Source organism: Spinacia oleracea, unplaced genomic scaffold (genome assembly GCF_020520425.1).
Source record: "Spinacia oleracea cultivar Varoflay unplaced genomic scaffold, BTI_SOV_V1 SOVchr0_002, whole genome shotgun sequence".
NCBI classification, from domain to species: domain Eukaryota; kingdom Viridiplantae; phylum Streptophyta; class Magnoliopsida; order Caryophyllales; family Amaranthaceae; genus Spinacia; species Spinacia oleracea.
This window is the reverse complement of record NW_026614330.1, coordinates 453,831-459,658: the sequence shown is the minus strand read 5'-3', so window position 1 is coordinate 459,658 and position 5,828 is coordinate 453,831.

The window sequence follows — 5,828 nt, the reverse complement described above, 5'->3', positions numbered from 1 at the left end:
ATAAAGATCTAGGTTAGATCATGTTGATGATTACTTAAGTCAGGAATGATCATCAATGATTGTGCGTAGTAAAATTCACGAGCTAACTCCATAAGATATGGCATATCTAAGTTGGAATGATCGAAGTCAATTAGTACTTGATTTGATCAATGATGAATCATAAAGAAGTTTCCTATAATTTCTAAAACAAAATGCTCAACTACCACCAAACTAAACCAAATTCGTCAAAGCTATTGAAAAGTAATTTCAGTATATCTTTTCATAATATATATCTAAAGAGTTGCAAAACTCAGTGGGAGCTTAGTGTTTGTTATTCGACAAACTAAGGCCCAAGTATAGATATATGTTTCATTGTGATTTATTCAAATGAGACACAAGGGTATTGTTTCTACCACGAATTTTTGAGAACATAATGTTTGTTTGCTCGAAATAGTGTCCTTTTGGAGATTCATTTCCAAAATGACAAGTGGGAGAAAATAGACCTCGAAAGTCTTCGAGGCGAACAACAAACATAAACGGACATTCCGGAGGCTTTTCGAAGTGCTTCAGAAAATCCGAACGCTTATTCTTAAAGGACTTTAGAAGTGTTTTAAAGAATAGACATCTCTTAGAAGACTTTACAAGTGCTTCAAGGAGAACAGAATATGCAATCTAATTTGTAATTATGATTAATGTTTATTGATTGACCTACTGTATATGTTTAACAAGTTTGAATGCCTAGCCTTGTTAATTATGCAATCTAATTTGTAATTATGATTAATTTGTTGAAAATTAGAATAATTTAGAATTAATTTGATTTTCATAATTGATTATAATTTAATTAGAAACCTATGATTAAAAACCACCATAAAAATTGTAAATTTATGATAAATTTTAAATTTTTATGACCTAGACTTGAATCCATAATAATCGGAAATCAATTGGATAATAAATTTTCGATTTTTTCGCCCTAAAATTATGAAATTAATATTATTTATTAATTTGTCATTAATTTTAAATATAAATTTTAATTTTTTATGCGATTCGTTCATATAACTTGCACGCACAAAGCAATGGACGCTTCGTGTTACCCTTAAGGGGTGTTGTATAGTGCGGGCATGCGACGACGAGCAAGGGAGCTCGTCGCCCGTGCGGCACGAATGCAATGAGCAAGGGCATGGTGCACGAGCACAAGGCAGCAGCCCTGCCTTGTGTCGTGGGCCACGAGCTATGAACAAATGGGCATGGGCGAAAGGCAAGCCAAGGCAGTCGCGTGTGGGCAGCAAGCGAGCTGCGCCACGACGCGCACTGCCTCGCGCAAGCGCGCGCAGCCTCGCGCGCAGCGAGCGCAAGCTCGCGTGCCACGAGCGCTGCGCCCAGCGATTGATCGCGCGCAATTGCTCGCGCGCACAGCGAGCGATGGCTCGCGCGCACAGCGAGCAATGGCTCGCGCGCAGCGAGCGCTGGCGAGCGCGCACAGCGAGCGATGGCTCGCGTGCGTCGAGCGCTGGCGCGCGCGCAGCGAGCACCATAGCGTGCGATGGCTTGCGATGGAAGATGCAGCAGCTATGCGACGAGCGCATGGGCTGCGCGCACATGGCCAGCGATGGCTGTGTGCGTGCGGCCCATGGGCGTGCAATGCGTAGGGTGTTTGCGTTGCGATTAGATCGTTTTGAATGTTTAATTTGAAATTTTTCAGTTTACGTAATTTTAATTAATTTTAAAATTAATAATTTAAATTATTTTCTTGGATTTTAATTTTGAATATTGTAATTATAATAAATTTTATTTATTCTAATTATTTTACTAAAATTAAAATCATGAATTAATTTAAATACGACTGAAATTAAATTAAACTTTTTGGATTCAATTATAAATTTATATGAGCTTTAAATTTTAATTAAATTTGTATGTTTCCGGTTAGACTTGAAATGTGTTTTTATGTTTAAAATTAGTAAAGCATATGAATTTATTGGTTTAAGTGGGATCCCTTTTAGTCATAAAACTCTTGATTAGGTCTACGAATCCTTAAGGTTAAAACAACTTGATTAGAATTAATAAGGACTGAATAATTGGTAGATTATTGGTGCCCTTGATTAATTGCTGCAAATGTTTACGTGATGCATAATGTGTTTTACTAACCAGCTATGTGGGCCATTCATGATAATGAATGGGTGAATGGTATATATTGTATATGTACTGTTTTGCAGGTTATGAAGTGACTAGTATGGCCCAAATAGGATAGAAAATATGGTCTGTGTACCATTAATTTGAATGTAATTGGTCTAAAGTACCAAAGTTATTTTTCAATTCAAATATGGTCTGCGTACCATCAAATAGTTGTAATTAGTTATAGCTTATCCTATTTGAAGAAAATGGTGCCTCCCACGGAGATTTTCAAGACGGACTTTGAAGTCAAAGCTTCAAGATGAAGTCGGGCCATACTAGATCACATTTATCTTATGCATGCTTTAAGTTATTTATTGCTTTAAATATGTCTTAATTATGCGTAAGATTGTGGCTTGATTATGTTGCATGATTAAGGATTTTAGTTCACTTAAAATCTAACCAACATAGTAAGAGCCTTAAGTTCCAAACTTAAAAATTGAGTTAAAAGGTGCCATGCCAAAATATACACTTGCTTGGATATCCTTTACATCAATCTAGTAATAGTTTTCGCTCAGCGAGGTGTTACTTATTGGTCCTAAAGGGGCAAGGTACACAAATAATTGTGAGTACATGTTAGTTTTGGTGAAACTCAACGATATAAGTAAGGAGTCCTTTTATGTCGTGGCAAAATCGATAGGTTTACCTAATAAGTTCTTAGACGTACCTATCAACCAAGAATAGTTTCTAGACTATTAGCAAAAGGCTTTTGCTTACCTAAGATGTTCTAGGATTAAGTCGACAAACTGTGCTTAGTTCTTCAATGATTTTAGGATCTTGGAATCATTTTATTCACCCCTGCCGGAACACATAACTTGAATAAAATGCTTAATAAACATTGAATTATGCATGTATGCTAGAATTTAAGTTTATTAAGAGAAACTGTGAATGGTTATTTATTTGTTTATTCTTTTCAATTGTAGTTTTTAATATGGCAAACAACAATTCATTCAACATTCGATCAATTCTCGAAAAGGAGAAGTTGAACGGGAAAAACTTCCTTGACTGGCAAAGGAACTTGCAAATAGTTCTTATGCAGGAAGAAAAGGAGTATGTCCTAGATGAGGCGATGCCCGAAGCCGCAGGCGACGGGGTCACTCAGGCAGCCCTCAATCGTTGGATTGATGCCAACAAGGATGTGAAATGTCTAATGCTCGCCACCATGAGTGCGGATCTGCAGAAAACGTTCATCAAATCAGATGCTTTCACAATCATCAGTGAGTTGAAGAACATGTTCCAAGATCTGGCTCGAGTCGAAAGATTCGAGACTCATAGGCAAATTCTTGAGACCAAGCTTAAGAAAGGCGAGCCCGTAAGTCCACATGTTCTCAAAATGATTGGACTCATTGAGAATATGAGTCGGCTGGATCAGCAATTTTCTCAGGAAATGGCTATAGACACCATCCTCCATTCTCTTCATAGCGGGTATGATCAGTTCAAACTGAACTACAGTATGAATAGTCTGGACAAAACGCTCACTGAGCTTCACGGTATGCTGAAGACCGCTGAAAAGACGCTCAAAAGTGATAAGCAGGATGTGCTTATGGTGCGTGGGGGTAAGATCAAGAAATCTGGAAAGAAGAGGAATGCTAAGAAAGGTGGCAACAAGGCCAGCCCAACTAAGCAAACTGGCGCCAAATCTGTAAAGAGGAAGGTCAGTCAACCCACTTCTGAATCCGAATGCTTCTACTGCAAGAAGAAGGGGCATTGGAAGAGAGATTGCTTGAAGCTAAAGGAAGATCAGAAGAACGGAACAGTCGTTCCATCTTCAGGTATTTTCGTTATAGACTGTATACTTGCTAATTCAACTTCTTGGGTATTAGATACAGGTTGTGGCTCACACTTATGTTCCAATCCACAGGGACTAAGAAGAAGTAGAAAGTTAAGCAAGGGTGAAGTCGACCTACGAGTGGGAAATGGAGCACGGATTGCTGCATTAGCTGTAGGAACTTACTATTTGTCGTTGCCCTCCGGGCTAGTTTTGGAACTGGAAGATTGTTTCCATGTTCCAAGTCTTACTAAAAACATCATTTCAGTTTCTTGCTTAGATGCTAAGGGATTTTCCTTTTTAATAAAAGACAATAGTTGTTCGTTTTATTTTAAAGAGATGTTTTATGGATCTGCTAGATTAGTCAATGGACTTTATTTATTAGATCACGACAAACAAGTATATAACATAAATAACAAAAAGGCCAAAAAGGATGATTCAGATCTCACCTATCTGTGGCATTGTCGATTAGGCCATATAAACTCGAAACGCTTAGAAAGACTTCAAAAGGAAGGAATTCTAGAACCATTTGACTTAGAGGATTATGGTAAATGCGAATCATGTTTACTTGGAAAAATGACAAAGCAACCTTTCTCTAAAGTTGGAGAAAGAGCAAATGAACTATTGGGTTTAATCCATACAGATGTATGTGGACCAATGAGTACAAATGCTAGAGGTGGTTTCAGCTACTTTATCACTTTCACTGATGACTTCAGTAGGTATGGTTATGTCTACCTAATGAAGCATAAGTCTGAATCCTTTGACAAATTCAAGGAATTTCAGAGTGAAGTAGAGAATCAATTAGGCAAGAAGATTAAAGCACTGCGGTCTGATAGAGGCGGTGAATATCTGAGCTATGAATTTGATGACCATCTGAAAGAATGTGGAATTCTATCAGAATTGACTCCTCCTGGAACACCACAATGGAACGGTGTGTCGGAACGGAGGAACAGGACCTTGCTAGACATGGTCAGGTCAATGATGGGTCAGGCCGAACTTCCATTAGAATTTTGGGGACATGCACTAAATACAGCTGCACTCACTATAAATAGAGCTCCGTCTAAAGCTGTCGAAAAGACTCCATACGAATTATGGTTTGGAAAGCCTCCAAAAGTGTCTTTTCTTAAGATTTGGGGATGTGAAGTATACGTCAAACGATTAATTTCAGACAAACTTCATCCAAAATCTGACAAATGTATCCTTGTGGGTTATCCAAAGGAAACAAAGGGGTATTACTTCTACAATACATCTGAGAACAAAGTGTTTGTTGCTCGAGATGGTGTCTTTTTGGAGAAAGATCACATTTCCAAAATGACAAGTGGGAGAAAAATAGACCTCGAAGAAATTCGAGTCGAACAACAAACTCTAGAGAATGCTCAAGATGACATTCAGGATGAAACTCAGAGATCTTTAGAAGAATCTGGTGAGAATCATGGTCAATCTAGAAATGTTACCCCGCGTAGATCGCAAAGATATAGATCTCAACCGGAAAGGTACTTAGGTATTTTGACGAACGAGAGCTATGACGTTCTATTACTTGAAAGTGATGAACCTGCGACTTACAAACAAGCTATGAAGCGCCCTAGCTCCAAGCAATGGCAAGAAGCCATGCAATCTGAATTGGACTCCATGTCTGAAAACCAAGTATGGGATTTGGTCGATTTGCCAGATGGCTACCAAGCCATTGGAAGCAAATGGGTTTTTAAACTGAAAAAGGACAAGGATGGGAAACTTGAAGTTTTCAAAGCTAGATTGGTTGCAAAAGGTTACAGGCAAGTCCACGGTGTGGACTACGATGAAACCTTTTCACCAGTTGCAATGCTAAAGTCTATTCGGATAATGTTAGCAATCGCTGCATATTACGATTACGAAATATGGCAGATGGATGTCAAAACTGCTTTCTTAAACGGCGTTT